This window comes from Atractosteus spatula, unplaced genomic scaffold (assembly GCF_055471065.1).
Source record: "Atractosteus spatula isolate fAtrSpa1 unplaced genomic scaffold, fAtrSpa1.hap1 Scaffold_2, whole genome shotgun sequence".
NCBI classification, from domain to species: Eukaryota; Metazoa; Chordata; class Actinopteri; order Semionotiformes; family Lepisosteidae; genus Atractosteus; species Atractosteus spatula.
The window spans coordinates 609,506-634,708 of NW_028296763.1; the positions used below are offsets into that span (position 1 = coordinate 609,506).

The 25,203-nt window shown below is 47.5% G+C and overlaps 1 non-coding gene and 1 pseudogene across 1 annotated transcript; both read right to left on the bottom strand.

Annotated features, from left to right (window-relative positions):
* Positions 1-619: 619 nt before the first annotated feature.
* On the bottom strand, positions 620-798 carry LOC148808699 (U2 spliceosomal RNA; annotated as a pseudogene).
* A 13,898-nt stretch (positions 799-14,696) lies between these two features.
* LOC148808700 (U2 spliceosomal RNA) lies at positions 14,697-14,890 on the bottom strand. Its single transcript, XR_016087961.1, has one exon. It is a non-coding gene; the product is annotated as a U2 spliceosomal RNA (small nuclear RNA).
* Between the last annotated feature and the right edge of the window lie 10,313 nt (positions 14,891-25,203).

Below are 25,203 nucleotides of genomic sequence, written 5' to 3' on the forward strand. Positions count from 1 at the left end.
GGCGCACAGCGGCGCAGGCCGACGCCTCTGGAGCCCGGTACACACGCGGCTGCCGGATAGTTGGGCTCCACTCGCTCCCCCTCTCTCCTGCCTACCTGCCTGCCTTCCTGCCTGCCAGTCCCGGGCGGGGGCCCTGCTCTTTGATCTTCTAGCAATGGCCCGACAACGACCGCAGCCGCAAGGGCGCCAGCCGGCCAGCCTCGTTAGCTTAGGCCCCTCCCACCGGCAGCAGCCGTGCCGAGCGAGCTGCAAGCGATAGCAGACCGTCAGCACCTGTGGGCAGAGGCAAGGGGCAGCTCTCCCTCTCGGGAGGGACACACGGACGGACACCTACACACACCTACCTGCCTGCCTCCCCTAAAGAAAAGAAAAAGGTGTATAGACTAAGTTTTTTGGAGGGAAAACGCATGGGAGCCGAAAAGGGGGCCGGCCTGCTTGCCGAGAAAGTCGAGACATGGGAAATTGCGGAGAGGGAGGACGGAGACGGGGAGGGGGAGGGGGAGAGAGAGAGACAGAGAGACACACAGATGGACGAGAGACGAGACGAGACCAGAGAAGAAGGAGCTCCAGTCCACCTCGCTTGCTTGCTAGCTACGTCTGTCTTTTCACCACTGAGAGAAGGTAGTACACCGTTCCCGGAGGCGCTGCAATACCGGGCCGATGCGTGGAGAGGACGGAGCAAGCTCCTGATCCAGCTCCCTGTTCCAAAAATCCGTTTAATATGTGGTCCCCCGATGGGGAACATATTAGATATTAAACTGATAAGAACAGACTTTTTTTCTTTATTACAAAAAGCATCATACAAAATATAATCACAACAACAAAAGCATTCCATAACAAAAAAATAAACTCCTATAAGGGAACTGAAAAACAAACTTCAAAATACTCATCATTACCATAACCCCACCCCATATTCAAATTAAGTACACACCCAGCAAAAACAAAACTAGCAAAAAACATACGACTTGCAACATAAACTTCACGGTGGTTTCTTACCAAACCCGCCAACAATGTCCCAAACTTTCAACGTAACTTCATCAATGATATTCTTATTGAAACTCAGGATCGACACTCTTTCTACATATCCATTAGGTATTTCCATTTTTCTTTTACTGCATGGTAGCTCCATTTACGTAAGTCAGCTGTTACCATACTTTTAACATCCCACAATACTTTGTTCCATACCCCACCCCCGCTCCGTACCACCCCTTTCTTAACTAACATATTTCTAGCAGCCCACAATTCTACTTTATCGCAACTGATCAAGAACCATAAAACAAAAGCTGTCTTTTTTTATTCTCCCCCTCCCCCCACCACCAAACATTATGGTCGCCAGATTGATTTTGAAACTCGTCTCCAAAACTTCTAACAAAGGTGTACATTTCTCCCACATGCGCTGTGTAAAGTTACAAAACCAGAAGACATGCTCAACCGTCTCGACCGCTTGGCAGTCCACTCATGGACACCCAGCCTGCCTGGTAAGCTTGTGCTTGTATAAAACGTCTCGCACAGGAAGCCTCTTCCAAGCCACCAGCCAGTTCAGGTCCAGCATATCCAACCGCAGGCCTTTGGGTTGGACTCTCCTCCAGGTCTCGGTGGCAACATTCCCAACGATCTTGGCTTCCTCCCGTTCCATCACAGCACGGTACAGTGCCCTGTGGTTCAACAGAGGCGGGTCTTCCCCTGTCAGGTGATGCTTCACCCAGGACACTGCATGTCTGTAGTGCCACGGCAAGTCCTCCCCATGCGGGATGTCATTCCTCCAGCTGGTAAGATGACGCATGCTGCTGGCGAGCCAAAACCTTGCAAAAAACTGAGAGCTGTGCATTACAGGGTTGTCTTAAAGCGGTACACAACCCTGACACATACAGACAGTTAAGCTTGACAGGGATGTTTGGGACACCCCTGCCACCCTTCTCAATTGGGCGGTACATGTCAATGCACTTAATGTACTCGTACTTTTTATTCCATAAAGAAACAAAAGTTACTCTAACAAGGTATCTGTTGTATCTTGTAGGCATTGGAAAGACATTGGCGAGATGCATCAGAGCAGGTAAGACTTCTGTTTTTAATATTACGACTTTCTCCACGAAGGTTAAAAGTCTATTGCTCCATCGCTGCAGTCTCAACCTTGTATCCTCTAGAGCTTGCAACCAGTTTTGATGTACCATCCCCTGATCTTGAAAGGAGATGGCCAATACTTTCAAGGGGACATTGCAAAAATCTAACCCGTATATCCCTCCTTCATTATCCTTCCATGACCCAAAAAACTTGACTTTGCTCTTTCATTTATTTAGTCTGGCCCCTGATACTTTAGCGAATTCCTCAAAAATAGCCAAAGCCTTATGCAAGCTATGGTCAGAGGTCAATACCAATGTGATATCGTCCGCGTACATAGACAATTTGACGTGTTCGCTGCCACTCCCGGGCAATAATAGCCCGTCCACATCTGGGGTCAACTTTATCATTCTCGCAAAAGGTTCTATATAAAGAATGAACAACAACGGGGACAAAGGGCAGCCTTGTCTTACTCCTGAATTTTGTTTTATGAGCTTCCCGATAAAGCCGTTGACCACAACCCTACTGCCCACCTGCACGTACAAGGTCTTCAACCAGCCAATAAACGTATGTCCGAAACCCATGTGTTCCATCACTTGCCACAAAAAGGAGTTCTCCCCTGTACACCACAAGTTTGATCCTTACCTATTACAGACCCTATCACCTCCTTAAAGCGATTCACCAGTACCTTGGCGATAAGTTTATAATCGGTACACAACATAGTGAGCGGCCTCCAATTTCCTAAGTCCGTCGCCTGCCCTTTCTTAAACAATAAAGTCAAAACCCCCTCTCACATGGAGTCCCCTAACCTTCTCTTAGTAACGACCTCCGTTGTTATTTCAAGCATTATAGGCCCCAGTATGCCCCAAAATGCCTTAGAAAATTCCGCAGGTAAGCCATCTAAGCCAGGCGCTTTCCTGTTTTTCATCCCGGCCAGTGCCTCCTTGAGTTCTTCTAAGCTAATAGGCCTTTCCAGGAGACACCTACCACTCTCTGACACCCGTGCAGAAATACTTTCTAACACAGCGGACTCCGACTCTTCTTCTAAAGTTTCCTCTGAGAAGAGTTCTTGATAGTACGCATGGACCGCTTCCAGCGTGCCATCAGAGTCCTCTACTATCTTATCAATACCTACACGGACCCCGCTCATTCTTCTCCTATCTTGAAATCTCACCTGCCTGAACAGAAAGGCGAAAAATGTCTGTTGTTGTAGCAGGGCATCAATACGGGCCTTGAACAAAAAACTCCTAGCTCTTTGTCTATGGTAGGCCTTCAGCCTGGCCCTAGCGACAGCGATCTCCTCCATATCTACTTCCTCCCCCTCATTAAGCTGTGTATAGAGATTATTCAGTTCCCGTTCCTCCGGCGATTGAGGTTGTACTCTCTTGTGAACTTTCTAATTTTCTTCTTCACTACATCCCACCACTGTAGGACCGGGATATAGTTCTTCTTAGCACCGCACCACTCATTCAATTTGGATTTCATACATTCAATATAAGCTTTCTCACCCAAAACCTCAACATTCATTCCCCAAAAGCCTCTACCATAAGACCTGCGCATAAGATGCAATTCAACCTCAATGATACTGTGATCAGAGCACCACACTGGCTGGACAGGATCTCTCTCAACTGTCACCTCCCTTGAGGCGAAGATGTAATCCAAGCGCCTTGCGATACCTGCCGTGTTCCTCCATGTTGCTGCCACTGCTCCAGTAACGACACGGGAAAAGCAATCCACCAGATTAAAACGTGTTAAAAGCACTCGCAGTTGTTTCCCCCCAGAATCTTCCTGGTTGCTAAGATCAACATTGAAGTGTCCGCCAATGACAAGTGTCTTGTTCATAGCACACAGCGGGTATAGTTCCTTATAAAAGTCTGCTCTCAAGGAGCTTATTGCAGGGGCATACACACAGATAAATCTAAAATTGTTGTTGCCAACGCACACATCCACACTCAAAGCCCTTCCGGGCACTATTACATTATATTCTTCCACAATCATATCATGACAGCCAAATAAAACACCCACACCAGACAAATGGACCCCGCCCACACTCCACCGAGATCCACCCTTGTCCCATTCACGCGTAAAGGCTATAACATCTTTGTCGTTCTTTAGGTGTACCTCTTGCAAAAAACACACTTCATTCTATCTCTTAACCCCCACACATTGAGAGTAACTATCTTCATCTAGGGTATAATTAGGACTTCTCTTCCCATTTACTAATAATCTTCATGGCAGCAATATACGCGTCTCTGACCTCTGACTCCTTATGCCCATAAACATATAATTTGGTGACCTTTCTAGAGGTACCCTCACTCTCAAGACTAACCCCCGGAAAAGCCCTTAAAACATTTTTAAGCCCACCGGCACGATTCGGAAACTTTACGTTTCCATCCATCCATTCACACCTTTTCAAGAAGTTAGAAGATGTTTCAAGCCTCTTCATTATTCTGCCTTCTTTTCTGCTTACTCCGGCCGCAAAGGCCTCCCTAGCCATGCCCGCATTGCTTCGCCGTTTTTTCTCAATGTCGGACAGGAGAATCTTTTTGGAGCCAATTTCTGCATGGGACTTTCCGTACAACTGGAAACGCTGAACCTCTCTCCCTACATGCACACAATTGTACTGAATGTCCCTCTTTAGTATCTCCTGCTCCTCGAAACCAGCGAGCCATAGAACCTTGTTGTACCTCTTGTCCCATTTACAAAGCTCTACAAAATCCCGGGGAAGATCTGAGTCCAGCCAGAGGCCCTCCTCCCCTTGTCCTGGGATTACACCGCCCTCTGAAACCTGAGCAAGTACAGCGCCACTTCCCTCATGAGTGCCTTCAGTGTCAGGGACATACGATGTTCTAAAGGACTCTGAGGAGCCGCTGCCATCTAACTCCCCTTGCTCCTCTTCCCTGACCTCTCCCTCCTCTTCTCCCTCCACTAAGCATAAAAAGGGGGCTGGAGCCTCAGACGCTTGCATATCACCCTGTGGCGGTTCCTCCGGATCTCTGTCCGCTTTTTTCACAAATAGCTCTTCGGGTTCAGCTGACTTCCTTTTAACTTTTTTTGGAGGTCGAAGCACCGTCTTTCTCCTCCTCATCCATTTTATCCCCCCAGCTCTTCTGCGGAGTCACATTCACCACCTTCTCCGCCATTAATTTAAAAAAGTCCAGCTCAGGTGTGTCAAGACTGATTTCCTCTCCTGATTGACCCATTTCCATCTCCTTATTCAATGTCTGCCTGCCATCGGCCCCTGAAACACCTTCCTTCGCCCTCTCCTGTTCCACCAATGGATCAACAACCAAGTTTTCCATCGTGTCTGTGCCGGTTACCTCACTCCTGGAGTCCTTTCGGCCAGCAGACACAGTTTCCTCCTCCCTCTGAGGCCTGCTAATGGCTGCAGAATAGCTACCTGCCCTTTTGGGGCACTCCCTATAAGCATGGCCTTGCTTTCCACATAAATTACACTTAATGTCTTCTGTGCAAGCAGACGTAACGTGACCGATGCCGTCACACCTCTTACATACCTGCACTACACAATTAAGGGCCATATGACCCTCTTGCCCACAACACCTGCATGTGAGGGGCTGGCCCGGGTAAAACAAGTAACCATTATTCAATCCTATAGTGAAAGCAGCTGGCGGTTTGAAGCAAACCATCCCTTGCCTGTGCGCTGAACCGAAACCGCACTCGGTACCTCCTCTTTCCGTTCCAGTACTTCCTTCTATCAAGTAATTTGACCCCTTCGTCCTGCACGTCCACAAAGCGCTTAAGAAAGCTCACAATGTCCTCCTCCACAATATAAGGATTAAACATGTGCACTGTTAATGACCGCAGTTCCCTTGCAAATAGAGGTTCAATGTAGAAATGTCTAAAAGGCTCCTCGTTTCTACGTGCATTAACAATTGTCCAAACTTCGTTGCATCTAACATCGGAAATCAAGGAGAGGTCAAATACCTTTTTCCCGGGGAAATCCTGTAGACAGTAAGTATCCTCCGAGTGTACACCCAAAGCCTTCTCCAAAACCACGTCCTCAAAAGTGTCCCTGTGAACAAACTCCTGGATCCCATCTTCCTCTCGCAAGACGAACCGGATAGTATTCCTCAGCCTCGCCTCCCTGTTGTTCCTCTGCCACGTAGAAAAAAAGCAAAAAAGCTCCTGCCTAGCCTATAGGCAGGCCTGGGGGGAAAAAAAACCCTCACCTTCCCTCCTTCTGACTGTTCCTTCAGCCGCGGTCAAGCCACGTACTGAGATCGCAGCCAAAAGGCAGAGAAGAATTTTTTTTTATTATTATTACAATAATGCAAAAAATCCCTAATTCTCAAAAACATAAAGAACAAAAAAAACAAAAACATTACACCGCTAAATCAACATTCGTCTTCTCAAAATCACCTACTTAGCATAACCCCGTCCCATATGCAAAACACAATCCCACCCCCATCACAACCTCCCCTTCATGCAAACAAAAAATTGTTCAATACCCACATTATACAAATACAAAAGCATATCTGCAGATTATCCCTTCCTTCCAAATACATCGTTCAACTCAAATTCTCTTTCCCACTATAAACAGAACCATCACACAATCTCAAATGTCATAACATCAATACTCAGCACAAGTTATTCAAAACAAACCAAAATAATTCAACTAAAATCCCACAAAATATCCTATGTACACTTACCCCACCCATTAATCCAACCAAACCCCACAAAAAAAGCCCAAAATCCACCAATTCATCCTATTTACATTTACCGCCCCTTATGCAAAACAACCCCCAGTATATCCCCTTATAACAAAATCAATCTGCTACATCAAATAAACTCCCCCCTTACAAAATCAAACTTTCAAAAAATAAACGAAACCATTACACAGCAAAACCAATATCTCAACACACCCTTATTCAAGGCAACATCCCTCCCCAATTTTACACAGTTAAACTTCCCCACTGCTTTCCTCTTCCATCTCTTCCTCTGATATGTTCCCCACACCCTTTTTCTTTTTCCGTCCTTTCTTTTCATGGTCCTTTCTTTTCTGCCACACATATTGTCACATCCTGTTACATAAAAGTTCTGAAAGCTCTCGTGCTCTATCTTCCAAATCATCCTTAACCAACACTTGATCTACAATACCATCCTTCCATTTGAACCTAATACCTACGCCACTAAATGGCCCATAAATATCATTCAAAAATAGATCCTTCGGAAATCTAAACTTCTTGTCTGGCGTACAACGACCATACTCAATAATCTCTGGCGGAACAGGCACAGAAAAGCACCTGCCCACCTTAGTCACAGTTTCCCTAGGCACCACATACTCCTCATCGTCCACATCCGACTCATCACTGCTCTCAGACTCATATCCCTCCGTTCCCCCTGCCACATTCACCATACAACCGCTCCGCTCAACACTCACCATACTACCACTCATCCTAACACCACTATCCTCACCTGAGTTACTTTCTGACTCACACACACTATCCCCCTCCTCATCCACCGTTCTTTCAGCATCTGTTCCCATATGCTCCTTAGACATCTCAAACCCCCCTTGTCCACCCGCAATCTTCACTGCATTGTCCATACAATCCCGAGACACATGACCAAACTCTTTGCACAAATAACACTTTTTCCTTTGAACACAACTTTTCGCCATATGTCCCATCAACCCACACTGCCTGCATCGCACCGACATACATTGCCTAGCAAAGTGTCCCCGTTCTCCACATTTCCAACACTCAAGGGGCTGCCCAGAATACTCCGGGTACCCCCTATGAGTCCCGATCTCAAAAAAGGTGGGGGGGTGTATTACCCCCTCCTCAACTGTCTTCCCCAAGCGCAACCTCATCCGATATATCCACTTCCCAGTCCATACTCCATCCAATTCCACGTCTTTCCTCCCCGCTCCTTGCAGATCCACGAATCATTGCAGGAAGGAGACTATGACCCCCTCCGGAACAAATGGGTCTGACATTTGTACAGTCAAAACTTTAATCTCCCCAGCAAACATCGGCTCAATTTGGAAATCACTAATCGGAACATCGTCTTTCCTCTCCTGTATCTTCCGCCATACATCGAAACATAAAACACCCGATGCTAAAGTCAACTCAAAAATCCCTCGACTAGGAAAATCCAGCAAACAAAGAATGTCTACCAACCGTATTCCCAAACAGTTAATCAAGACGCTTTTCTTGAACTTATCTCTATTCCAGATCTTCAGTCCATCTAGGTTCCTCAGCTTAAAGCGAAGGGAGTCCTTCCTCCTCTCCTCCTTCAGCCAAGGAAAAACTGCCACCGCCTTCCCGCTCCGCTCCATCACTGCAGCCGCCGTCTTCAAGGTAACCAAAGCCGCCGCCACCAATCAGCACCGTTCCAACACCGCAACGCCGTCCTTCACCGCAGTTCCTTCGCTCCTCGTCGACACCAACAAAATCCGGTCTCTCCTTCCATCCGATCCAGCCATTCCTCCGGTCAGTCCATTCCTCACAGCGCCTTCCCGACCTCCTGACTAAGACCTCAGAACTGCAGTCATGCCGCTTTAGCCAAAAGGCCGAGAAGAATTTTTTTTTTTAATTTTATTATGAAAATACAAAAGAAAACTCATATACAGCAATCAATATACGGAATACCAGGAAAGACTGTCAGTGTACATCCAAGTCTGAAAATAAAGAAATCAAACCCTTCCATTTATCTTTCGCTGCGTGAAACTTCCATTTTAAAATGTCTCTTTTTATCCTGGTTTTAAGCTCACTACAAACTTCCCAATATATATCACGATCCCTCCTCTTCCAGTTATCTTTAGTTTGAGCACACCGAGCAGACCATCAAAAATATTTAATAACACTTATTATCAGCCATAACACCCAGTCTACTGTTGCTGTCCGTTCTGTGCCCTTCCATGCCGATATAATTTTATAATAAGTTAACAAAAAACCTGGCTGAACACTCACTAAAAGTTGCTGACATTCACCCCACACACGTTTCGCTGTTACACATTCCCAAAACACGTGTCTTAATGTTTCAGTTTTCTCACATTTTGGATATGGACAGTGTTTGGTTTTAGTAAGTTTATGTCGATACATCACCTCCCTTACCGGGAGGCGATTCCACACGCTTAACCAGTTCAAATCTTTGTAGCAACCGTCCAGGCCTTTGGGTTGAACCCTCACCCAATGCTCTTTTTTCTTTCCTATTAAGGGAGTGTCTGATCGCACATTGACCAGGTCATAAAGGGCCTTTTGCAGCACACATTTTTTTTTCAACCACTTCCCGGAGTGCTTGTAATGCCAAGGGATTACATCCGCTTTAGGACCTGAGTTGCATATCGGTCTCAGCTGTGGCATGGTCCAGTTAAACCATAGCCTGACAAAATATTGGCTCTTATGTGTCACGTCCACTTGTAAGGCTTTGCATAAACAGGAAACATAAATGGCGTCTAATTTAAGGGGGATGTTGGGTACATCCCTCCCTCCCTCCTCTATTTTCCTGTACATGCCCATCCTTCGAATATACTCATTTATTACTCCAAATGAAAGTGAAGACAGATCTTACCACCTCCTTTCTAAGTAACGGGGGTAACGGAAAAACATATGCTAGAAAGATTAAAGACGATAAAACGTCTGACTTCACCACCATTACCTTTCCTGTGTAAGACAACTGTATGTTTTTCCAGCGGCCCAGTTTTACCTTTAAAATATTCAATTTCTCCATCCAGTTTAAGCGAGCTGACCCACATGTGGCAAAGTTCACCCCCAATATCTTGATTGGCCCGGACACTAGGGTCAGTCCTCCTGTTGCTTCTTTTCGGGTCTTCCAAATGCCAAAATATTTCATCTGACTTTTGGCAGTGTTGATTTTAGCCCCTGTCGCCTGCCCAAAGAAATGACAAACCTCAATCGCTCTCAAAAGTCCCCTGTCTGAGTCCAGCAGCAGAGCTATGTCGTCCGCGTAAGCAGCTAGCTTTGCCTGCTGACCCCTACTTCCTGGGATTACTATGCCCGATATCTCCTTGTGTGCACGGATCAGTTCTAACAGGGGCTCCAAATAAATCACATACAATAACGGAGACAAAGGACATTCTTGTCTTACCCCCTTCCTTATGTCAATAAAATCCCCCAAGAATCCGTTGATATTAACACGGGTACCGACATTGGAATACAGCTGCCTCAACCAACCAATAAACTTTCTTCCAAAACCAAACCTCTCCAGGACATTCCATAAGAAGTCGTGGCTTACCCGATCAAAAGCCTTCTCCTGGTCGAGACTTACTAAAATCAAGGGCAAGTGCCTGTCCTCGACCCAGCTGATCGTGTCTCTTATTAAGTGTAGGTTCCAAATCAGAGACCGACCCTTCACACCACACGTTTGATCATTTTCGATGATTTCAGCCAGAACCTCACGTAGTCTTAAACAGAGAATTTTTGCCAGAACCTTATCGGTTGTGAACAGCTGGATAGGTCTCCAATTCCCTAAATAAGTTTTGTCTCCCTTTTTATACAGCAAAGACAACACGCCAGTCTTCATTGTCGGTCCTAAGCCTTCCCCTCCCAGTAAGTCCTTATAAACTGCCCACAATGCATTCTTAATTAAAGGCCAGAAAGTTTCATAAAATTCAACCAGGAGTCCATCTATTCTGGGAACTTTCTTCCTCCCTAAACTATGGAGTGCTGTCTCCACTTCCTCTAGGGACAAATCCTCCTCTAATCTTGTCCTACTCCCATCTTAAATCTTGACTTGTAAAACGTTCAAGACCTCATCTATGTTTCCTGAGGCTACTTCATCCTTAAAGAAATCTTCATAAAATGTAGTGGCTACCTTCACCATTTCCCTGGCCTCCACAGTGATGCCACCACTTTGTCTGAATACCTTCGAATGTCATTTTCTTCTGGTCCTTTCGGACCATTTTGAAAAGACAAGACAGGTTTCCCTCACTACATTCTAAGGAGAAGTTCCTTAACTTAAAAAGAAAACTTCTGGCTCTCTCCATATATAAGGTTTTTAACTCATTCTTAAGTTTACGGATTTCCTCCTTATCTATCCTCGTTCCGCTACTCTTCTGTTCATATAAGTCTTCCAATTTACGTTGTAAATTGGAGATTCCTTCCCTCTCTTTCCTTTTCCTACGTCTGCAGTACCTAATGGTTTCCCTTTTTACCCGCCTCTTAACATCCTCCCACCAATCTACAGTGTTGTCATATAAGGCCCTCCTCGCTTCCCACTTTTTCCAACAGGAGGCAATCAAGTTTTTATAATCTTCCTCTATTAAGATTATAGTGTTTAATTTCCAAAACCCAGAACCATAAAGGACCTTATCTCCCTTAAAAACAACCTTAACCAAATCATGGTCTGAAAACCAGGCCGGGAAAACTGTAGATTAGATAGTCTCCAAACTTCGCGAAAGAAAAACGTAATCAAGCCTTTTTTCCCCACTCCTTGGCTATTACTCCAAGTCGGTCTTTTACCACCTCCACCATCGTGCGCTACACTATCTACTAGATCGTAATTTGAAAACGGGGAACAAATTTTCCTTGTTCCTACCGACATATCAGAAGATAGGTCCTCATTCAGATCTCCACCCAAAATGATCCTCTTATTGGTCATCAATAGTGGCTCCAGTGCTATAAAGAAGTCCTTCCTTTGCCTTCTTTGTGCAGGAGCGTATATGTTAATTAACTTCAGGTTTTCCCTCCCTATCTGTCCATCAACCACTAACACTCGTCCTGGAATGACAACAAAAGAATTAACCAAATTAAAACATTCATTCCCAATGAGAATACCCAGACCGGCCGAATGAACTCCACCAGAGCTCCATCTTGAGGTATTCTCCACCCACATTTTAGAGAGACGCCTACTATCCCCCTCGCCCTTGACGTGAACTTCCTGTAAAAAGTAAAAATCTGACCTCAAAGTCTTTAAAAAATCAAAAACTGCAATTCTTTTGCTATACTTCCTAAGACCCCTTACATTAATAGTACAAATGGACAAACTATCCATTAGGGCTGAGTAGGTTGTCTAAATCACTATTCCCCTGTACACCCACAAAGGGCCCTGGAGTTAAACACTCTACAGAGCTGACCAGGCTAACGTTCATAAAGGAAGGAATGGACAAAATCTCCGGAGAGCCTGTCTCCAGGCTTGTTTCCTCGACTATCTGGCCGGAAAAATCTTCCAGCCTCTCCTCTTCCCTCCTCTCTTCACCTTCCCCCTCCCCTATCCACTCCTGCACTTTGCCTTACTCCTTCTCCTCCTTCTCCTTCAGCTGAGTAACAGCCAGAATCCCCTGTTCACTGAAACTCTGAAGGGATGGTCCCAGCTCAAATAACGTAGATATCCCTTCCTTACTCCTTTTCTCCTCATGGGAGTCGAATTCATCCCTAGAACCATCTCTTACCCATTTCTCAGGTTCCCCAATCGATTCATAGAAGCTTGCCCTTTGTGCCTTGTTCTTTTTCTTCCTCCTAAGCTCTGTAAGCTTTGCACAACCTGTCGCTATCTTACTGGGCCCTGCTACATCACCCGAAACGACCTCCTCACCACAAACATCCTCACGTTCACTCCCCCTGTCACTCAAACCATCCTCACCTTCAATATCCTTACTCGATAGAGCAAATTCTTCTAACCCCAACCCTATAGTTGTACTAGGTCCCTCCTCCTCATCGGAGGTTAACAGGGCAGTATACCGATTTGCCTGTGCTAAGGAAAGATCTCCCCTCCCTGGACCTTTTCTGGAACCCCCTCCCCGCTTTCTCCGAGTCCCCACTGTCGACCACTCAAAAGGGTCAACCCTCCCTTCCTCAGTCACTCGGTTGTCCACTTCCAGAAGTCCAGGTGCCGCCTCTGATGGTGAGACCGTCTGTCCCTCTCCGGCTGTCGTGTCTTCAAAGGATCCAACTTTTCTCCCACTGCAGGTTCTTCTGTCTCCTGGGATGCCACAGGCTGCTGCCAGATGTTCGCCGCCATGTCACCCACATCCTTGCCAGGTAAGTTTTTTCCCCTAACAACGTCCGCAAAACTTCTAGCTCTTTTTGCACAGTATTTGAATACATGCCTGCAAAGATTACACACTAGGGCGCTGTTGCAATCCTTAGCTAGGTGGCCAAGCTTCCCGCACCTCCTACAGGCTACCTCTTTACACTCTGACTGAACATGTCCATGCCTGCCACAGTTTCGGCACATTAACGGCTGTCCGGGGTAGTACATATAACCACGGTTTGCCCCAATGGAAAAGAAGGCGGGCGGATGCAACAGTCCCCCTTATACCCTGGGGCTTGGCCTCATACGGACTGCATATGATCTCTTTCACATCCAGAACCCTTTGGCATCAATGATTTTCCTGCATGCCCCTTGCACGTCGACAAACCGCCTCAGAAAAGTAACAATGTCCTCCTCTAGCATGCGGGGGTTGTACATATGCACAGTCAAGGTGCGCATTTCTCTGGCAAACAGAGGTTCAATATAAAACTTGTCAAGAGGCGCCTGCTCTTTTAGACTGAGTCTTGGACCAGAATTCATCACAAAGGTTACCAGAATACAAGGTGATATCATACGTGCCCTTCCAGTAAAAGTCTTGCAAGCATAAAACATTTTCCTTTTTGACACCCAAGATCTTGTACAAAATGTCTCTCTAAGACACTCCTATCCATCCATCCATCCTTCTCTATCTCCTTCTGCTTTCAGCACAAAATGCACCGTAACCTTCATTTGTCCCTCACGGGACAATTAAGGTCTGGCCGCCATTCCTGACGTCTTCTTACTGGCTTCCGAAGTCATCTGGGAGCCCCACCTTCGCCCCCTGGGCTCAACCCAGAGCGATTCCAGTGGTGGCTCGACGATGTTACCAGCAATTGTTCCTCCAAGTGACTGGACTCCTCCTCCACCGGTAAAGTCTCCTTCCCTGCAGGTCGTCTCTCACAAAGCCGTCCGCTCTCCGCCGTCGCCCTTCTCGTACTCCTGAACAAGTCGTCCGGCCGCGGTCACGCCACACACCTTCTGATCTTGGCCAAAAAGGCCGAGAAGCGATGCCCCTAAAGGCGTGGACCGATGCGCGGGCGTTCCGCTGGCACCAAGTGGCGCAGGCCGACTCCTCTGGATCCCGGGACCCGCGCAGCTGCCGGCCTCCCTGCAGCCAGAGGCCTGCTGCCGGACTCTGCTCCCCCTCTCTCTTGCCTGCCTGCCTTCCTTCCTGCCAGTCCCGGGCGGGGGCCCTCCTCTTTGATCTTCTGTCAACGGCCCGACAACGACCGCAGCTGCGGGGGGCGCCAGCTGCCCAGCCTCCTTAGCTTAGGCCCCTCCCACCGGCAGCAGCTGTGCCGAGCCAGCTACTAGTGAAAGTGTCAGCACCTGCGGGCAGAGGCAAGGGGCAGCTCTCTCTCTCGGGAGGGATGGGGACACACACACGCCTGCCTGCCGAAAAAAAAGAAAGAAAAGGTGTATATACTAAGTTTTTTGGAGGGAAAATGCACGGGATCCGAAAAGGGGGCCGGCCTGCTTGCCGAAAGTCGAGACGCGGGAAAGTGCACAGAGGGAGCACGGAGACGGGGAGGGGGAGAGAGAGACACAGAGACATACAGATGGACGAGAGACGAGACCGGAGAAGAAGGAGCTCCAGTCCACCTCGCTTGCTTGCTAGCTATGTCTGTCTTTTCACCGCTGAGAGAAGGTAGTGCACCGTTCCCGGAGGCGCTGCAATACCAGGCCGATGCGTGGAGAGGACGGAGCAAGCTCCTGATCCAGCTCCCTGTTCCAAAAATCCGTTTAATATGTGGTCCCCCGATGGGGGACGTATCGGATATTAAACTGATAAGAACAGATTTTTTATGTTTTTATTAGAAAACAGTTCTTAAAATAACATATCAACAATTTTACAACCAAAATAATAACCAACAATCAAAACAACCAAAACCCATGACACCATCCAAATTAACTAACCGTCATAGAATACAAGCAATAACCATACCGTTTACACAAATTCCATTCCATTATCAACAAACATTTCAAAGCAACCCAAATCTTTAACACTTTAACAACATCCACACACTCACCCTTATTCTTTCCATTAACACGAAAACCGATCACCTGGTCTTTGTCCACCACATAGAAGTCTGGGTACTTCTGTTCTATGAAGCGCGATGCCTTCAGCAAACCCCTAGTTTTAGCCCTACAAAGGGGGAACGACATCGTACGTATACAAAACCCTTCTCTTCTCGGCCTTTTGGCTAAGATCAAGTTCAAGTGGCATGCCCGCAGTTCTTGTCTTTCCAAAGGTCTAGAAGGCGATCGAAGTCCTGAAGAGTGCTTGAGCTGGTATCGCTCTAGGTTGAGCCTAGGGGGTTAAGGCCAAGCAGTAGCTGAGCTGGGTGGGATCCGGCAGCAACACAGGTACTCGTGGCCTGCCCGCGGTGCTTACTTTCTTCCTCGAGACTCGGAAGCGCTATCCACTCTCTCTCTCTGTCTCCTTGGCCTCTTGGCTGGGAGTAGGTACTCGTGGCCTGCCCACGGTGCTTGCTTTCTTCCTCGAGACCCAGAAGCACTTTCCGCTCTCCTCTTTCTTTCCTCCTGCGCCTGCACCTAGCTGGGCTTTGCCCACAAGGACAAAGGCCAGGGCTCCCTCGCTGCTCCTTTAGCAGCTAAACCCTCCTCTCCACAGAACCTTTGCTTTCTCTCTTTCTCTCCTTTTTTCCTTTTTCTCCTTTCCAGGAAAGATGGCAGACAAGAGGACACTGATCCGGTTCCACTGGACCAAGAAAGCAGAGACGATGCCAACTGCGAAATCCTTCTTCAGGACCTTCCTGAGAGGGATCCTGCAGTTGGTGGCCGGAGATCTCTACTGCCTGCAAGACAACAAGGCAGAGAGATACATGGAGGCCTACATGGCCACGGACGCCTCATACAAAAAGGCAACGAAAATGATCAGAGAAAAAGGTAAGCACCCCGGTTTCTCTGATTTCAGGCCGGAGCCTATGAGGAAGACTAACCAGAGGACCATCACAGTCCTCACATACAACCCCTACGTGCCAACGGAACTGGTAACAGCGTACCTCGGGAGGTATGTAACTGTGGTGGGCAAACCGACGGAGATTAGGGACAGTTCCGGCGTCTGGTACGGCAAACGCCAGTACCGAGTCCTCCTGAAAGAGGACCCAGAGGGTGTCGACGGTTTCCAGCAGCCCCCGGCCCGCTTCAACATCGGAGCCGACAGGGGGTACCTTTATTACCCCAGAATGCCGGAATTCTGCAAGAAGTGCAAACAGTCTGGCCACAAGGAGAACACATGTGACATCATCGGATGTCACAACTGTAACAAAGGGGCACCTGGCAAAAACCTGCCGGGCTGCCAAAACGTGCGACGGATGCGGCGCCGAGGGACACCTCCTTCGCCAATGTAAGGTAAGCAAACCTTCGTTTGTGCAGGTGGTGGAAGCCGGCCGGTAGAAACTGGTCTCGAGACAAAGGGAGAGAGGTGAGAACAAAGAACTCGCACCTCCCCCACAGAGAACTAAAACTGCCGAGGCCACACCCCCAGCTGAACTGGTGCCACAAGATAGTGCCAGGACGACGGACAAAATGGCCGACCGGAGGAAGGACCCTGGATAACTCCCACCAAGAAGGGAAAGAGAAAGCGGGAGAAGAGATGCAGGGCAGATCCACCATCGGAAGGACAAAAGAAAAGAGTGGTGAGGGAGAACCGTTTCCTCGTCCTAGAGGAAAAGGAACTTTCTTCCCCCGAGACCCAGAAAAAACAGGAGGAGGCAGCCCAGGAAATGGAAACCCTCCCCCACGAGGCCCAAAGACAACAGGAAGTGACAGCCCAGGAAACAGAACCCCCCTCCCCCGAGTCCCACGGACAACAGGAGGAGGCAGCCCAGGAAGAGGTAACCCCCTCCCCCGAGGCCCAGGGACAACAGGAAGAGGCAGCCCAGGAAGTCGGAACCCCCTCCACCGAGGCCCAGGAACAACAGGAAGAGGCAGCCCAGGAAGTGGAGCCCCCCTCCCCCGAGGCCCAGCAGCAACTGGAGGTCCCCGAAACTTCTGGAGAAAGGGAAGAAAAGAGCCTTCCCGAAGCGGTGGCGGAGAGTATCCTCAAGGAAGACGAGGATTACTTTGAAGCCGCCCTGGAGCCGGGACTGATGGTAGGGCTGGACCTGTCCCCAGCGAGACCTGGAGGGAGCCCAGCATATTCCCCCCAGGACCCGAACGAGAGGAGTTACATCTAGGCTAAACAGTGCCCAGATGTAGACTCCCATGTTTTCCACTGTAAGTACAAAGAGAGGAGTTTTAACTTTCACTTGTTTAATCATGACAGTGAAACTCACCTTTCTAACAACCAACGTGAGAGGGCTGAGAGACCTGGTGAAAAGACGGGGAGTCTTTCATGATCTGGCCTCAAAGTCTTTCTCAGTTTTTCTTACAGGAGGTCCACCTGAAGGATGAAAGCGACAAGCTGACATTCACCAGGGAATAGACAAAGGGAGAATCATGCTGGAGCGTAGGAGGCGTCCACTCTTCCGGAGTGGGAATCCTCCTCGGAAACACAGAGATGACGCTGGTTTCCTCCTTCTCGGTGGTGCAGGGCCGGATCCTGGTCGCAGACATCGACTGGAGGGGGCAGAAGTTGAGAGCAATTAACGTCTATGCTCCGACGGAACCTTCTATCCGGAAGGAAGTGTTTGCTGACCTGCACCACCAACAGACAGGTGGTACTCGGCGGGGACTTCAATGTCGACTGGGAGAAGGGGAGCGACGCTAGCTCAGTGCTGCCCTAACGATGCCGGAACGACGTGGAAAAACTCCCGGGGAGTGTGAAGCCGCCTGGACTACATCTTTATGCACACGACCTGCTCCCTGGAGTCGGCGACGGTGTCCCCGGTGTGGTATTCAACCCGGTGTGGTTGGCTAACACCAACCTGCCAGCATTCGGTCGTGGGTACTGGAAGCTGAACTGGGAGATACTGGAGGAAGACGACTTCAGGGCACTGTTCCATAAAGACTACACGAGCTGGGTCGATTTGAGAGACGGCTACGGCTCCGTGGTGGAATGGTGGGAGTCAGTGAAGGACAGGACCTGAACCCTGGCGCAGACGTAGTGCGGACAGAAGGCGGCCAGGGAGAGGAAGGAAGCTGTGCGACTCCAGAGACAACTAGAGGAGGAGTACAGCTGAGCTAACGGGGGAGGAGCCTTCAATTAAGCCCGGGCACGGGACCTGAAGGAGAGGCTCCGCAAACTGCACACTGAGAAAACCAAGGCTTTCCTGGTAAAGGCACAAAGGGAGCATTATGAGAATAATGAAACCTGTTCCTCCTATTTCTTCAATCAGGTCAGAGGAGCCCAGAAAAAGAGGGTGATCCACAGCCTGAGACGGGGAGATGGAGAGGAAGTGCTGGACGAGAGCGACAAGGTAGAAGCGGCCACCGCTTTCTACATGGAGCTCTTTTCAGAAAAGCAGAGGGAGGTGGAGGCAGGCGATGCTTTTCTGGAGGGGCTGAAGGCACGAGTACCGGAGAAGGTGAGGGAGGACTTGGAGGGTCCGATCACGGCCGAGGAGCTGAAGGTGGCGCTCTTGTCCATGGAGAATGGCAAGGTGCCAGGGCCGGACGGACTCCCCAAGGAATTCTACACCTGCTTCTGGGACACCCTGCCGGCAGATCTGGTGGAAGTCGCACAGGAGATCTTCCGCCGGGGGAAACTCGGAGACACCTTGAGGAAGGGCGTCATCTCCCTGCTCTTCAAGGGAAGAAACACGGCCGACCTCAAAAACTGGAGGCCGATCACGATGCTCTGCGTGGACGTAAAGATCCTGTCCAAGCTTCTGACCGGCAGACTGAGAACCACCCTCCCCCACATCATCCACAGCGACCAGACGTGTGGGGTGGAAGGGCGATCCGTCAGCTCGAACCTCCAGCTGACCAGAGACGCCATCGCCTGGGCCGAGGACCAGAACATGCTCATGATGGTGGTCAGCCTGGACCAGGAGAAAGCCTTTGACAGAGTGAACCACAGCTATCTGTTCAGGGTGCTGGAACGCTTCGGTTTCGGAGAGAGTTTCAGCCGCTGGATTAAGATTCTGTACTCTGACATGGGCAGCAGAGTGAACGTGAACGGAAACCTGGGGGATTTCATTCCCCAGGAATCCAGAGTACGACAGGGCTGCCCCCTTTCACCCCTTCTCTATGTTCTCTTCACAGAGCCCTTAGCAGAGGAGACGAGACGGGATCCTGTCATCGACGGCCTGGAGATACTGGGAGGCGCGGGGGAAACCCTGAAGATCTCCCAGTACGCCGATGACGCTGTTCCTGAGGTCGGACAGGGGGTTGAGGAGGGCCCTGCAGGTCCTGGAGCAATACTCCAGAGCCTCGGGGTTGAAGCTCAACCGCCAAAAGAGCAAACTGAAGTTCTTCGGGCCCTGGAAGCACAGGACGACGGCGGCGGAGGGTCTCGAGCTCTGCACGGAGCCCCTCAAAATACTGGGGGTGTCCTTCCAGAGCCAGGACAACGAGACCATCAACTGGACCAAGAGGATCGCCAAGGTGAACGCGAAGCTGGGTCTGTGGAAAACGCGGTCGCTGTCCTACACAGGGAAAGTGATGGTGTTGAAAGCAGACATCCTGCCGGCTTTGGTTTACCTGGCGGTGGTGTACCCGCTGCCGGCCAGACTCAGACGAGCACTTCAAGGGATGATCTTCGGCTTCGTCTGGGGCGGCAGGTACAAGTGCATCACAAGGAATGTGTCAGCCGGTCGAGGAAGGGGGTCGAGATGTCCCACATTTCCCCCTGAAACTCGACTGCATCTTCTTCTGCAACCTCTGTCGGGCGCTGCGGGAGCCCATCGGCCACAAGTACCAATACTTTGTCAGGCTGTGGCTCTCCGTCCCGATGAGGCACTTGGTCCAGTGGTCAAACACCGGGCCCAAGGCAGAGAGGCGACTGGAGTTCTACACCCACGCTGTCAAGTGGAGCAGGAGGTACGAGGCCACGAGACAGCCAGAGCTCTGCACCAACCACAGAGCCCTGTACAAAGAGGTGAGGGGGCATCTGGTCGCCAACGAAAGGCTGCAAGTTCCCAGACAAGTCTGGGAAAGAACGCAGCCAAAAGAACTGGACAACGAACTGAAGGACCTCAACTGGATGGCCGTACACAAGAGACTGACTACCAGAGAGGTCCTCTACAGACACTCGATCTCCAGGAATCCGCATTTCCCCCGGGACACGTGTTTCGTCGAGGAGACTCAGGAGCACGTGTTCTGGAGCTGCCCCTTCGCCAAGGCGGTGTGGGGCAGAATGGACAACACCATGCAACTCCTGGAGACGGGTGCGGTGTTCAGTTACCAGTACATTCTGCTGGGGCTGGCACCTACCAGAGTAGACAAGGGGACACAGTTCCTGATGTGGCTGCTGCTGTCCCTCACAAAAAAGGCCTGTGGGACGCAAGGAACAATCTCATCCGGCACAACATCGAGTGGGGAGCGAGGGAGCTGGAAGAGAGGATCCTGGCGGACCTCAGGAGGAGGATGAAGCGCAACGTAGCCAAATGGGGTTTCCCCACGGCGAGGGAGCGCTGGAAAGGACTTTGGACCCTTTACAGGGATTAATGGACAACAGCAAGTGGTAGGGTTTGGAGGGACTCTCATAATAGCGCAAATCTGCCCACACTTGCAATGATTGATAACGGACAATCACCGCCGTTCCGCCGTTGTTTTTATTACGTGGAGTATTAATGTTTCTTTTTGAGATTTGTTTTTCAGAATAAAGTATATTTTATAAGAAAAAAAATACAAAAACCTTCTCTCCTACTATACTTAATATTACAAGGCTCCTTTTCCCAACATGCTTTACTTTCTTCACAAAATATTATCCGCCCCTTGCGTTCTGCTCCCCATATGCCCAAATTAGCATAAGGTCCTGACACCTCTTCCATTACTGAAACCTCCCTCCCCTTACTTCCGGCCTCCTGCACACCAGACACTGCTGTCCCACTCCCACTTCTAGAGGATTTCTCCTTCTCCATCACTCCTTCTGCATACTCTCCTCTCCCACTACTGCTACCTCTAAACCCTCACTCTCTACCAACGTCCTACCCCCTTCCTCACCAACACTCTCCCTAACTATTTCCATCTCACTCTCCACTATTGTCTCCTCCAATGCTAGAGCAGAGAAAGTTCTCACTCTCCACTGCCTTCCGTCCCGTTTTGACCTGCTGTTTCGTAGTCTCCTTCCGTTTTCCTCCCTTCACAACCGACCAGTCACCACCCTCCTCATCCTCACTCATTTGTCCTGTCCATGACGTTCCACTCAAGTCTTCTGTCTCTTCTGAGTCATCAGCTGCCGCTCTCTTCCCAAGGGACACTCCAGGGACGGAAACCTTCCAGCGCACTGAAGCCCCCTCGTCGCCACTTGCTGCTGCTCTTTCCAGTGCTTTTTCAATATCACTGCGCTGTTAGGCTTGACGCTGTTCCAGTAGCTGTTGCTGCCGCGTAAGATCGGGGACGTTTCGAGCATCTGCTATACAGGTGCCCTGACTCCCCACACAAATTACACGACAGCCCTACCTTACAATCTGAGGTCATGTGTCCCTCCACCCCACACCTTCTACATGTGACAGTTAGCCGCAACATGACCTTGCTTACCGCACTTGCGGCAGCCCGTCGGCTGACCTAGGTAAAATAGGTATCCCCTTCCAGCACCAGCATCCAACACCTTGTATCCTGCGCCTTGTATATCCACATATCCACTTGTTTTTTATTAAAGTACAAAATAAACAAGTTATCACAGAAACATCACAAAACTTACAAAATCAGATCACTGAAACCATTAAACCTCATTCCAAATCCAAAAGGGTTTTCCACCGCTCTTTAGCCACATGATAACCCCATCTCCCGTAATCATATCTTTGCATTTGGCGTAACTCATACTTAACATTCCCACTTATCTGCACACTCACATCAGCCCCATACTTCACCAAATGATTTCTGCAGTCCCAGAGGACCAATTTAGTCAGACACACCATCAACCACCACAAAAAGTTTATCCTCTCATCCCCCTTGACCAATTTCCATCCCCCTAATACCACTTGCTCAGTTAGTTTAAAACTCGGCCACAGACTTGTGAATAGGGCCGATGCTTATCCCAAACAGATTGTGCTATTCCGCAACCCCAAAACACGAGCAATGGATTCGACCGCGGCGCACTCAGTCCTTGGGCACAAAGGAGACTTCGTCAACTTGTGTTTACACATGACTTCTCGCACAAACAACCTCTTCCACCCACACAACCAATTCAGATCCTTCATCCTATTGGGTAACCCCTTAAGGTGAAAAAACCTCCAGCGATGCTCTGGTTTCGCTATTCCGGGATACTCTTTTAGTATGCACACCTCCCTTGCTCTCTCATATAAAACCCTGTGCCGCATACAGCCCTCATCCAACTGTGCCCCGGAGTACTTTCTCAACCAAGCAGTCGCTTGCTTATAAAACCACGGCTGCTGCTCCACCATGGGAGTGGCATTTGTCCACCTGCACAGGGGCCGCACTGCTCAGGAGAACCAAAGTCTAGCAAAGTATTGATGCTCGTGCTGCGCTTCCCCATACACAGCTCCACACACACCTGCTACAAATATTGCATTCTGGACCCTATCTGGATTCACACGAATGCCTTCAAAATTCCTCCGCCCTTGCTTTGCCCTCACTGACCTGAAAAACTGGCCAGACACCTCTTCATATGGTTCCATAACCCGATCTCTTATACGGAACAGAAAATCCCTTGCCTTTTTGACGTAGATGTCCTTCAATTTCACTTTCAACCCCTGAGCTGCCTGAAAGTCGAAAGCCAAACCTTTATTTCCACGCTCATAGATCTCTTGTAGCGCACTCTGCAACCGCCACACCTCTCTATTTTCTCTATGTGCTCGCAAAGAACAATACTGCTGCAAAATGATTTTAAGCCTACACTTTAGGCTACACTAAGCCTTCACCAATCAATCAAAGCCGGCCGGGTACTCTTCTGGGCCAGCCATAGCCGCAACTTTTCTCTAATTAACAGGGAATAATCATGTTCCTTCAGAACAGCTGTGTTTAATCTCCACACACCTTTCCCGTAATTAGTACTCAAGTCACCTACTTCGACCTGGATGAGTACATGGTCTGTGAACCAGACCGGAGTCACAGTAACATTTCGCACAGGGATACACGAAGACACGAAAACATAATCCAGTCTCCTTCCAACTCCCCTAGTATTCAACATTCAACACTCCCCAAGGAATTCAACATTTAATCAAAAATCAATCATTTAATCATTTAATTAAAATCAACTTTACAATATTAAATTATCACATCCAAATCAATAAATTATTTAGTTGTAAAATTGTAGTCTCATATCCCAAATCAGGTTTTTAGTAGGAATACAATTAAACAATTATATGCGCCACAGAATAGATAAATAGCAAAGTGATACGATAATCTTATACAATTTCTGTGATCATTGCACTAAGAACCCAACTGATAATGTTTTTATTTTGTGTGTTCAAATCTCATCTCAACTAAACTGTCTTATGACATTAAAAATTACACACAAATAACAATGTTAAAATGCTAGTTCAATACTATAACAGCCATAAAATTAAGAATAAAGGAAAATTATGTAAAGAAGGTCAAATGTTGAAACATTTGAAAGGGAAAGGAGGACAAAATTATTTTACACATTATTAAAATAAATTCAGATTAAAAAAAACTATATCCTACTAAATTGTTGTCAACTGCGTACAGTAAACATGAAGGCGAGAATATTTTTTCCCCACATTTTTAACCAATGTTTCAGGTCTTCACATTTTGTAATATGGATTCATAGTAATATAGTAAATGTAAAAACCTTTTTTTTAAAACATATTTAAATGTTCAGAGCAGTTTTGCTTTACAATTTAACATTCACAATTTCTATCCAGAGATTTAAATGGTTGTTTGCAAAATGCTAATTTTTAAACTAGTTTTGGAAAGTACCCTTTCTCCATTAACTACATTTAAAAATACATTTTTTCTTTTTTTAATTGGGCCTCATCTGTAAAGTTTTATTTTAAGCTTGAAGGAAGTAGGAAGGCACATGTAGTTTTCTCTTACAAAATATTCTAAAACATTAGCTGTACAATTTTGAAATACTATTTTCCATCTTATCTGTTTATGTAATTAGAAAATCATGTAATGTATAACACACTTGTTTCAATCGTATTGCATTTTATTTTTTAAAAAATTATATAAATTGCCATTCATGTTGCCAACCACTTAACTTTTCTTTGTTTTCATTGCTTTTCATTTTTAGTTTTTTTAAATACCAAATTTACACATTTCAGTACTTTGAAGTCGTTCTTCACTTTGTTTTTTTACAATAGTAAAGTTTTTCTAAACAAATGTCAGTTTCTTTAAAAAATTTTTCGGAGTATAAAACTGTAGATATTGGGTTTTAAACATTATTAGTTTTGTGCATGAGAATGCAGACAAATGCTCTGTTTCCATTGGACAGGTGATCAGTTAATTAAAACCTGGAACACAGAACCTGAGCTATATAAGACTGACTAAAGGAGCGTAGCTTGGAGTAGAATGACAAAATTTATGTTTGTTTTTTTTTTTTTATTTGGAGTGGATGGTTTAAAAAGAGTAAAGCTTAGAAGTAAGAAGTTTTGGAGTTTTTCCAAGAGTATAAGATTAAGGGAATAGAGTTTTTGATTTGTGGTGTACAGAAGAGGTTTTAATTAAATAGCTTTAAATAAAAGTATGGTTTATCAAGCTGTTCTATTCTGTTACACGTGTTTTTAAAGTGAACACAAATGTTTATAATGAGTACTTATACTTTTTATGATTAAGTGAAATTAAATGTATCTGTTATTATCTATTATCTGTTTGTCTGTTCTTTATACAGGTTCTTATTTTTCATCCTACAGACCTGAAGTACATCTTATCTTGGATTAGGTTTTTAACCTAAAACCTTTCACCTTCAAGGTCAATAGGCCATTTAATTTAGAACCTGGTATGTTTTGTATCAAACTGATGGGAATCCCCATCCTCACTTGTTTTTTGATCATTAGGGTAGATCCACCAAAATGGTTTCAAAAGAGATCGAACACTCGCAGCTCACCAAGCTGAAACAGATGAGCAAAGAGATGCGAGGCAGCAGGTAGACCAAGC